Source organism: Rhea americana, unplaced genomic scaffold (assembly GCF_003343005.1).
Source record: "Rhea americana isolate MKP2758 unplaced genomic scaffold, rheAme1 scaffold_52, whole genome shotgun sequence".
NCBI lineage: Eukaryota > Metazoa > Chordata > Aves > Rheiformes > Rheidae > Rhea > Rhea americana.
Window position 1 is genome coordinate 653,877 of NW_028186668.1, and position 11,664 is coordinate 665,540.

The following is an 11,664-nucleotide window of genomic DNA, read 5'->3' on the forward strand; positions in this document are numbered from 1 at the left end:
CAAATTGGAAAGTTCAAGTGGAAACAGCTGCAGCTGTGAAAGGTAGTATGTGAAGCTATGAATTTTCTCTCAGACTGCAAGCAGGTATATGAGAAACAATCATTACAATTTCTGTGGAACGGAAGAAAAATAGTTAATACAGTTCAATAGAAAAACAATATCATACAAAAAACTTTAATTGCAAATAAAAACATGACACAAAATTCCCCAACAAATACATGAATCTGTGAACAAGTTTATTGAAATTACCAAGAGAAGTGCAAAAACAATGGCAATATTTATTTCCCTGTGTCTTCCATCCCAGAAAAGCTCTTTCTTATATACAACTCACAAATCATGTCAACTGATGACACATTTGGCTTAGAAAAATTCAACATGAAGCAATACAATATAAGGACAACTGCAGAAGTTTAATGATTACAGGTTCTTATACAATGTGAACAATAAGCTGTGATATTCCTAAATTCAATTTACACAGAAACAAGTTACGTAAAATTRATTGTTTAGCTCAGTACAGAACTCTTGCTGAGAGTACTGAGTAAACATTGTCCAGAAGAAAACAAGGAATGGAAAAGAAATGCCTGTTTTTCTATTCTTCTCTCCTCTTATCTCCTGCCCTCTCAAAGAAAGGAATAGTTGTACTAAAAGCCTAGCAGGAAACAAAAACCAGCAGCTGTATCCTATTTGATGCCAGGATATTATCTAAGGAAAGGGAAATCTAAAGTAATGAAAGAAAAACTTCTTACACAAATCTTGCATTTGGGAAAGCAAGCTGGTCCTTTGGAGAGTAAATTATAATGCTACAAAATAGAAAGACAATTTGATAGCACACAAATTTTTAACATAGAACTTTTCAACATACAACACATTTTACATGTCCCAACATTACAATTAGGTATACAAAAACAAGATGTTGCCTAGGAATTAACTCATTACTCTTCCCATTTGTTTTTTCAAAGATAATACTAGAGTTTAATTTTAGAGTTAGCATTTAAATCACTTAAAATTTAAATTATTTCAGATAGTAAAGTGTGATGAATTTTTCAACAGTATCCTGACCGACATATGCAAGTCAAACAATCACAACTCATGAGAATCTATTTCTCCTACTTGCTCRGACCTTCACTGAGACAATGCTAGAGGCCTGAATTAAATCTACAGTCTGTATCACAAAGGATTTCTTCCTAACTGCTCATATTCTGGGACAGTTTTTCAAGCTAAGAGAGTCTCTTCATCGCTCTCCAGTTTTACCTCCATTACATCTTAAATATGAGGAAGGTCACAAGGTGCATAGTTAAAAATAAATACATTAAAAAAATCCCACCTTTGCCCTCAAGGATATAGCCCCTTAGCTTTACTGCTCGTTTTTTATTAGTTAAAATTTCTCATTTTTCTTTCTGACTCTACTCTGCCATTATTAAAATTTCAGTAGCTTCTGATTATCGTAATATACTATTATCAATTCAAATGTTTTGTGAAGACCACAAAACATAGAGCTAAGCCAGTCTTTTGGATTAGCAGCTGCTGAATAGGCTATTAGACTTTCAATAATTTGGATTTCAGAAGCATAACTGAAACAGTCACAGAATCACAGAATAGTTGGGGTTGGAAGGGATCTCTGGAGACTGTCTGGTCCAACTCCCCTGCTCAAAGTAGGGTCAGCTACAGCAGAGTGCCCAGGACTATGTCCTGTCAGATTTGGAACATCTCCAATGATGGAGACTCTAGAACCTTACTGGGCAACCTGTTCTAGTGCTCAGTCACCTTCCCAGTGCAGAAGCATTTTCTTATTTTTTTATTAAATATTTCTTTCTTCAAAAAAAGAAAAATAAAACATTATTAATAAACAGCAGCATTTCTTATTTTCTTATTAAAACACAGTCTGTGTTTTTATTATTTGCATCATAAGTTTGATTTGAGAGAGTTCACACCTAATACTTCAACATAGAAGTATGGATTGTTTTCTTAATTTCTYGTACAATGGATTGGTCTTAACTTTCCATTTTTAAATGTTAGTAATATCWTGAAACTGGAAAAGGAAAAAAGTATGGACCAGACACTACTACTTCATCCAGCATTAACATACTGACATTTTTAATTTTCATTTTTAGTTCTGACTACTTCGTGAAGATGGAATAATTTCAAATGTTTCATTTAAACCCTGGCCACTGCCAAAACAATCATCCAGCATTGGCTTCATGTGGCCCCACATTTAATACACAAAGAGTTATGTGAACTGGAATTCAGATTTTGTTAAGAAAAAACATTGAAAGCAAAACCTAGCAGCACCTGCAATTAAGAAAGAACAGAAATGCTGAGGTAGTAACAAATGGCTCTGTGTAGAGCTACCTTCTGCTAATGTGCCTAGATTAAAATAGATTAGTGACGTGTTATGTCTATATGGACTACCTTACAGGACAAAATCCCACTGAAATCCTACCTAATAGCAGCACTAAGAAGAACAAGAGCATGACAGGCTGGACCAGCCTTGGGAGATGTACAGTTACAAGGAATAATAAAAAGTCTTTAATGTTGTTTTTGGCAATGGACACTTCCGAGTATTTACTGGGTTGTGTTTCTTTTTTATCACTTTTTTTTTCCTAAATAAAGATAAATTCAAGACTGTCTTACATTAAGGTCTTAAAGTAGTGGCCTTAACAGGAGCTCAAAGATTTTATAAAATCAGTATGGGCTTGTGATTAAGGAGGTTTCTTTTGGTCCTGTGTGTAACTAATCAATAAGCACAAGCTTGAGTGGATTCTTTAACAGACAGCATCAACTGAGGCACCATTCACAAAGACCATCCTAAAAACTTAGCCACATCACAGCCCGGCAATTAATCTAGCACATTATATGGCAAAGGAGACTGACAGCAGATAGTCCAAATAAAGGCTTCTAGGAAGACCGACACCTAACATGATACACAAAAAAGGACAATCTTGCCGTTAAAAAAAGTTCTTTTCTTTGCAGAGGAACTCTTTTTTCCAAAAACAAAGAAACAAAAAAAAACAGGTCTTAGTCCTTTCAATAGGAAAAATGAAATTTTTACATATTAACACCCTCCCACCCCACCCCCAAATATATACATACATACATATATATGTATATACATATATATATATATATATGTCCTATCAGACCTGGAAACTCCCATCACAACTGAGTTATTCATTCATAGCCACAATACAGACAGGCAGGTCATACTAGACCCACACTTTAACTTGCAGTATAATGCTGGCAGGAGGTTAGAACCACCATGGAAGTCAAGCTCATTGGCATAAAAGAGTCTTAAAAAGTGCATTTAATTGTCACTTTCATTAAATGATATGCCAGATGCACTGTGATGTGCTCTGCTRCCTTTAACAATAGATGGTTCAGTGAGTGGTAGCTGTAGAAACAATTTAAGAGACTCACTGATTTCAGTAGATACAGTGAAGACGTTTATAAAAGGATATTTTATATGAATGTCTACAGAAAACTATTGAACACTATAAACCAGTAGTTTTGGTACTCTGTTTGGCAAATATGTTTCAGGAACTGAGTAGCTGAATAGAGAAACAAATGATCTTTGAATAATTAAAGACTTGCAAAGATTGCAAACAAAACAGAAAAAAATTAACTCACAAAAAATACTGCATATAGACAGGCAATTAACAACTATGATGAATGGTTAGTAAAAATATGAGTTAAAATGAGATTGAAGGACTCAATGTCTGTCCTCATTAGGCACACACACTATCTTATTTATGAAAAGCAGACACACAGCAACTCCAGGATCAAGAAGTGCTCTATCACAATCAGCTACTGAAGAATTACTTTTTGCAGTTGTACACATACCATTAGCACTGAGAGTGACTGTCAGGACCACAAAATAACAACACAATTAGTCAGATAAAATCCAGCCACTCTTTTTATAGCTACAATCGCACACAACTATGCTAGCCATTACCTGCTGTGAAAGGAACAACTGAAACAGAGAGAGATGATTCATAAATCTGAGTCATATCTTTCTCTTTTCCTCAACAGGACACCAATCCACCTACACGTATGTCTGGAGTCCATGTATTTTGTCAAGGATAAGACAAATACATAAGACAAGACACAAAAATCCTTTAACTTTTCCAAAGCAGTAGAAGCTTTTCTTCTCTTCTGTTTCTCTTCCCAAGGAACTTGCTACCAGAATAAAGATTTCATTGATTTGAGTCATTCCTCCCATTTATAASGGTCGAGTCACCCAATCAGGGAACCAAGTAAATACATGAGACACTGATGAGCGATTACTCAGTTTAAATATGAAGAACACGCAACAGCCTCTTGTGCATGATCCACAGGTACTGTTTGTTTTAACAAATTATTTCTCCGAAATGAACAGCAAGGCCTTCTCTAAGTATAGTGTTCAAAAAGACCAGTAAAATATAAAAAAAGCGTGTAAGGATACAACGTAGATTTTGAAGCTTAAGAAAGATTTAAAGACATTTATCTCCCATAGTTTGCTACCAGCTAAATACTTTGTACTTGAAAATCCTTAAAACATATTATTATTATTACTATTTTTCCTTACAGAAATGTTGGCAACAGGTAATACATAGTATACTTATATTTCTCGAGGTAGAACGGAGATAAGTAAAATATTGCTAAAAATAAACATGTATCTCACTGTTTTAGAGAAAAAAAAAAGAGTAAATGATTGACCCTGTTAAAAAATTTTAACTGTGTATGTTTACTGTTTGAAAACACTCCTCTTCCTGTATGTTAGACTGTCCTGTGAAAAAGGATGTCTAAAATAGGATGTTTCAACAGAGGAAAAAAAAAACAATACAAACCAAACCAAAACTAAACTAACTTGTATTAATATTGGCTGATTATTCCCTTCCTTTTTAATTAAAACACAAATTATCACCATTGTTTCTGAAACAATCATTTTTTTAAAAAAGGTACTTCACACAACAGCAAGAAAATCAGATCTTTTATTCTATTTTCAGTGTAGCAACATTATAAAAATAATGAAGGAGAATAAAATTGCATCAAGGCAAGCAAGATGCTTCTATTTAATAACTAATATTTTACTTAAATAGAATATTTTAACATTTAAATTCAGATAAGTTTCAAAGCACAGGTCATTTTCATTTTAAAACATTTTTTTCTCATTGAAACACTTTTGTAAACAGCTTTGCTTTTCAAAAATTGACACATTGCAGTTAAGAAACTTTCTGCCTGAAAATTCCCAATAAGCTCTTCACCTAATGCATGTCACTTACAGATTTTGCTTCCTGCTAAGCAGTCATGCTAGACTTTTATTTATAACTGCCCATTTTCCTTAAACTGGATTCAAATGATGAAACTCTGATTCCCACTATGTGAATGGCAAAATTCTAATGAATTTAAATAGAGGTAAGATTTTTCTTAAAGTTCAGTGGCACTCAGCATCAAATACTTTACGTTGGCAAGAGAGCACCTTAAGCATTTTTTTTAATCAAGTTATTTTGGCATTATAAATGTTCTAGATATAAAAGCTCTCAGTAAAAATATGAACAAATCCTTAATTATGGCAATATAGAGAAGGAGAAATTTATGACGGGCTGACAAAATATTTCAGTGATCACAAAGCCTTGTTATTTTGTGTAGTAAAAACTTAACATACACTAGTTTTTGAGCAATCAGCATTAAGAGGTCAAGTGCCTCCCAACTTTTGACAAGGAAGATCATCTTTTTGGATCGTTTACTGGCGAAATAATCAATAATGCTAAGATCTTTATGACAAACCAGCAAACTGAATTCTTCCCAARAATCAAAGCAGACGTGAAACAATTTTTTTTAATACCTGAAAATCTTGCCTTTCTTTCTGATCATTCTTTTTCTTCATGCTTTTTCAGCTTTCTGACAACACAGAAAAATGAAGGACTAAACTATTTGCAATAAACACTATTCTCACAAGCTTTTTAAATGTATTTGACAAGCCTGAAAAAAAATCTAATACTTTTAATGCCTGAATGATTTTTTTTTCTAAAATTCTGAGAGATTTATAACAACCAATCCAAACCTCCAAATTTATAATTCTACTCCAAATGTCCTGCAGTAAGTAATAAAAGCTTTCTGGAGCCAAAATGAAAGTTTTTTTAAAAATAGGTATCCAATTGTAGTAAATTAGTAGAGGAACTTCATGCTAATATGGAAAGGAAACTAGCTTATACACTCACAGGATTACAAATCTGTTTATCTGCTTTCCATGCCTATGAAAAAAACRGTTGTTACAGGCTCAAAATCTGTCTTCTAAACTCCCATGTAAAACTGCTATCTGGTCATTCCCTCACATGACTTAATGACATGACAATCATTTTAACTCATTAGTAGCTCTGAGTGCCAGACAAAGCTGGAAGCAAATTGCACCTGGCTTCAATAAAATGTCACAAAGATCTTTCTCTACAGATATAACAACATCCTGACACCCTCTTTATAAAGGCATCTAATCATACAACTGAGGTTGACAGGGGCCTTTAGACATCATGCAGCCCAACTTGTTGTTCACAGTAAAATCTTGCAGTGTCAAAGGTACCTAGGTAACCATCTCCATAACCCTATATAAAGCTGAGATTACCTATGAAACACTACCAGAAGTAACAGATTTGGGTGCAGATGTAGCAAAACTAAGACCAATACAGAAAAAGTAATTGGGAGTTGTTTATTTGGGAGAGCCCAAGAAGATGATAAAATGGAATAATCTGGAAGGGGAAATATCAAAAAAGGAAATATCAAAGGCAGTAAAATGATGTGATCAGTTTGGGAGTCTTTGAAAGCAGCCCTGTCCCTGAACACTGTAGTCTGGACACTGATGGCACTGCTCCTGTCTCCACTGTATTAATATCTGAATGCTTCTGCAGTTGGAGGGACGGAACACATCTTTCCTGGGGAGAGAACTTTGGGTGCAATTTTCCTAGCAAACATGGGAGAACACCTGGAGGGTACCATCTAATTACAGTTTACCTCCCTAATCTCTTTTATTATACACTAGGACCCCTCTATTAGTTTTATACCTCTATTGTTTCCATTATTGTTGATGAAGGCTTAGRTTATCTACCCATCAAACCCCTACTTGTTTGATGGGTATGGGAAGTGAATCAACTTCTGCAAGTTACAGAAGACAGCACATACACTTGCACGGTCCTGATGGCAGTAATGCCACACTAGTGTGGGACTCCGAAGAGCTCTTCAAGGAGAGTATGTTGGCCCAAATGAAGAGGTACTTTCATGTTTCTACTAAGTTTCAAGTTCACAACCTGTAAAGTGTTTCTCTGTGTCATATATCCATAGCCAGACTTCCAGAAGAAAACTTCTACAGCTGATTTTTTATATGTTTTTTTTTTTTTATTTTGATTGCATAAACTGTCTATAGAGGACAAGTATAAAAGCTGCTATAGTTTCTCAGGTGAATGACATTASTACTAGATTCCCTCTCTACAATTCAGAGAATCATGAACCCTTTTCAAGAGCATGACTATTGTAGAAGTAGACAGTACTACTCTACAGTTGGTGATTTGTGTGTTCGCCAGGAGAGGTAAGAAAACATAGACTTCAAAGATCTCATTTTCTGTGTAAACAGTTCTTCCAGCAATGGATGAAGTATAATGTGAATGGCCCTTTCATAAACTAAAAAAAAAAAAAAAAAAAAAAGTTTCTGCCATTACCTTTTATGAATGATTAGGTTAGGCATAACAAGTCTATCTGTATTAAAATACTTGGATTAGTCACTCCTATGTATGATTGGAAGAAAAACTAGGGAAAGCTGGGGAACTTTGAGGTCAAACATGCAACTTAGGCATCTCCAGACTTCAGCAAATTTTGGTGTAGGTTTCTGGACTTCCTTACTACGATGAATTAGGCCATTCCTTGAGTCTCTGCTGTCCAAATAACAAAGTAATCATGGTAGTCACAAAACCCCAACGAAAGAAAATCCTATTTAGAAGTAAAATTATCACCCAGGAAACCAATACTGAAGAAAGGGCATGATTTTAAAAAACACAATGCTGAGTAACAAGCCTTGTTTGACAGCTATTCAGTATTTCAGGATTACTCTTGTGCAGCTATAATAATACATATAGTAAGTAAAGAGAAAGAAAAGCAAAGGAGATATCCATATCTGTCAAGTCTAAATTTGAAGGCTGTATTTAAAAACATGCCTTTTTACTTTTTACTTCAAAAGAAATCTCCTTAAGTTTTCGATTGCTCCTGTGACATTATTTCAGCAAACTATAATCACTGTAAACCACACAAGCATTGCTGCTAGTACATTGATTTCTTACCATCACCCTAAGATTTCCCTCTATACAATACCAACTGGACTCTTCTTTGGCCATACTCATCTTTTCATTACATTTAGGGTTTCTCTGTTCTCTTGAAATGTGCATAACTTTTTTCTTTTCCTGATTGTTATCTTCTTGTCATCTTTCATTACTCTTTCAGTTCAGTCATCATTAAAACATCATGGTTCTCATTTTATCACTTCCATTGATAAATATATACAGTTCCATTTTAGACTGACTTACCCATAAATACAAAATTCTTCAACTGGCATGTCACAACTTCCTCATAGATACCTATAGTAAAATATCTCATCTGTTATATGCAAACAGAATAACTTAGATTCATTTTGTCAAGTATTCACAAGTTATACAAAACAGACACATAAATTGCAAAGGCAGCTCTGCCCAGATGGATGGATGAAGGGGTTACAGATAAGAGTACATGTGCTTGTGGGCAGAAGGATGGGAAGATAGGAAATGTCTGCCTATAAATAATAAAATTTGTGTAATTTGGTACTGGAAATTTCCATAGATAATGACTAAAGTAAATACAAAAACATCTAAATTATCCACTTTTATTGGCAAGAAACGAAACTCTAAAAATTAGAGAAATACTAAATGTCTTCCAGAAGGCTGCCTGAATAAAATGAGTAAATGCTAGTCCACATGTTAGATTTTAAATATTCTTTTACTTTGAAATAAATTGTAGCTCTCTTCATTGTAATAAGTATTCTTATTGTTACTCTGAGGCAGAAATGAACACAAGCATCAAGCATTTACTTGAACTTTTCACCCTCCTGGCAAGCTAGGCCAGCTGCAAGCATTTTGGTGAGTATCTTATTTCTGAAGTTAGGGGTTTTTTGTTTGTTTGTTTGTACTTTAGAGGATTCTCCAAATGTCTAGATAACTAATTTTTCTATTGTGAGACATCAACATAAGAAGTCCAGCAATTTTATAATTTGTAAGGAACAACTTCTCTATCTTCCATCAATGTAGTCCCCATGAATATTGAAACTCTCCAGACTATGCCAAGAAAACATTTTCTTAAGTTTTCTACCTTAGTGTATTGTAAATTTAGAAAGGAATTATGTAACAAATGCAAGTGAAATTCAAACAGGAATTTAAAGAAAAAGGTCTCAGAATGACTTCTGGAAAGATACACAGAAATGATAGTGATACTTTAAGTGATTTACTGGGGATATCTTAGGAACTTCTTAGGCAGAGTGTATTTAAATGGCAATGCATGGCTATACAATATGATGCATATATTGTATAGCCATGCATTGCCATTTAAATATACGCATCATAGTCTTCCAACTAATATATTTTGGCAGAATTATCTTTTTTGCTATTATAATATTGAAATGCATGCATCATAGTCTTCCAAATAATATATTTTGGCAGAATTATCTTTTTTGCTATTATAATACTGAAACATCTTTAGCATCTTAGGAGCCATGCAGTATTCCTGCCTGTGACCAGTACTTTATTYATCTAGTTTAGCCAACCTTTATTTTTCAGAAATTTTTATCTAATCATAATTCAGAGCCAAATAATCTGGAAGTAAAAAATAAAAATAAAAAAAAAAAATCCACTGAAATTTACAACAGGACAACAGTGACTTTAAAGAAAGGCAACTACTTTAGTTCTATGCCGCTAATATTTCTGTAGTTCTAAAACTTCTTTCCCAGCTAAACACTAGAACCTACAGACACAGCAAAATTGAAGAATATATTTTTCAGTTTATACACATTCTCCATGTAAATACACATATGTGTGTATCTGTGTGAATAAATTTTCCACAGACTTTCACTTCGCAGTAGTTACTCTGATGTATTATAATTTTTATAACTCCCTGATAAATTCATTTCTACTCATTTTCAATTTCTAGTGCTCTGAATTATGAAAAAGCCCTTTACAATCATTAAAAACACTCCATAGGTCTGATTAATAAATTTCAGTTCAACAAGTGTACTCATTTCAATTGAGATCTTTTATCTTGCATTATTTCTGACAGAAAGTAAAAATATAACATATATATATATATTTTSCTTTTCTTTCCATTTTTTAGGGGAGGGCACTGAGCAGAAAGAATGAAGTGTAAAGTTCCTCTTTCTTGATAAAAGACTGTTACATTGTTTCTCACTTTACACTGTTCTCATGATATTTGAATTATAGGTCAAAAATGTAACAGCAACTGTGTATTTTGGTAAATAAGTACGATCAGCTACTACTGAAAATGAATATGGACATGAAGAAGGTGGTAAAATGTCCTTCTTTTGTTGTTGAGACTCTGTAGTGCTTTGATCTTTCCAATAAGTTACATGTTTTATCCCCTTTTCTCTCTCACATACTAGTTTGTCACAAAAAGATGCCAAAACAGAAAGAAGAAAGAAGATCCTACACTTCTAATCCTGATGCATGTGTATCTTACACAATATATGTACTATGAATACTATATTCATTTTGAACATGCATTTCGTTAAAACAACGCATGAACGGCAGCATATAAAAATAAAATTTCAAAGAATGAATCCTTTGCTAACATTGGAACCTACAAAATCATCCTCATACTCAGCCATATTTTCCAAACAGAAAGAAATATTCCCATGCTTTTACCTCAGATTGTTTTTACTCTTATTCCTGAGATTCTTTTCTGGAGAAGAGGTCCTGTCCTTCAGTTCAACCAAGACAGTTTGTAACTCCCATTTGATTCCTAACTGTTCAGTTATAAATCACTTCAACATTTTTTCTTGAATAATTCTGCATTAACCTAAAAACGAGTGTGGATATATATTATTTTTAAGTAAAATTAAACATATCATGAAAACCTTATTAATTTGGTTTTTATACAACAGACAGTATTCATGTACATAGTCAGTATTATAGCTTAAATATCCAAACATGTTTAACACCCAGATCTCACTGAATTGCCACAGAATTTGTACATGCAACTTTACTAGGATCTTRTGAGAATTCTAGCTTCCATGCTTGTGTCAGCAGCTACCAAGAAATAGAAGTAGATACTTTGGAACGTAGTGTCAAAGCTAGAACACCAGAAAATCCTCAGGGACAGATGGGGTAAGAGAAACAAAAATAATCAACAGGATCACGTCTTAGGTTCTGAATATGCAAACAAAAAAAGACATATGTAACTTTAAGCCTATTAATGAAAAGCTCATTGACGTTAATGGGATTAACTGTTTGCTTAAAACTAAGCTTAAAACTCAGCTTTATAAAGATCAGGTCATTAGTGTATTAATGAGGGAGTTAAAAGAATAACTACTTTAGACAAATGCATTACATACTGAAAAGCATTAAGAAAACTTAAGAAAGTAGCATTCAGTTTCCAAATGTGTTTTTTTTT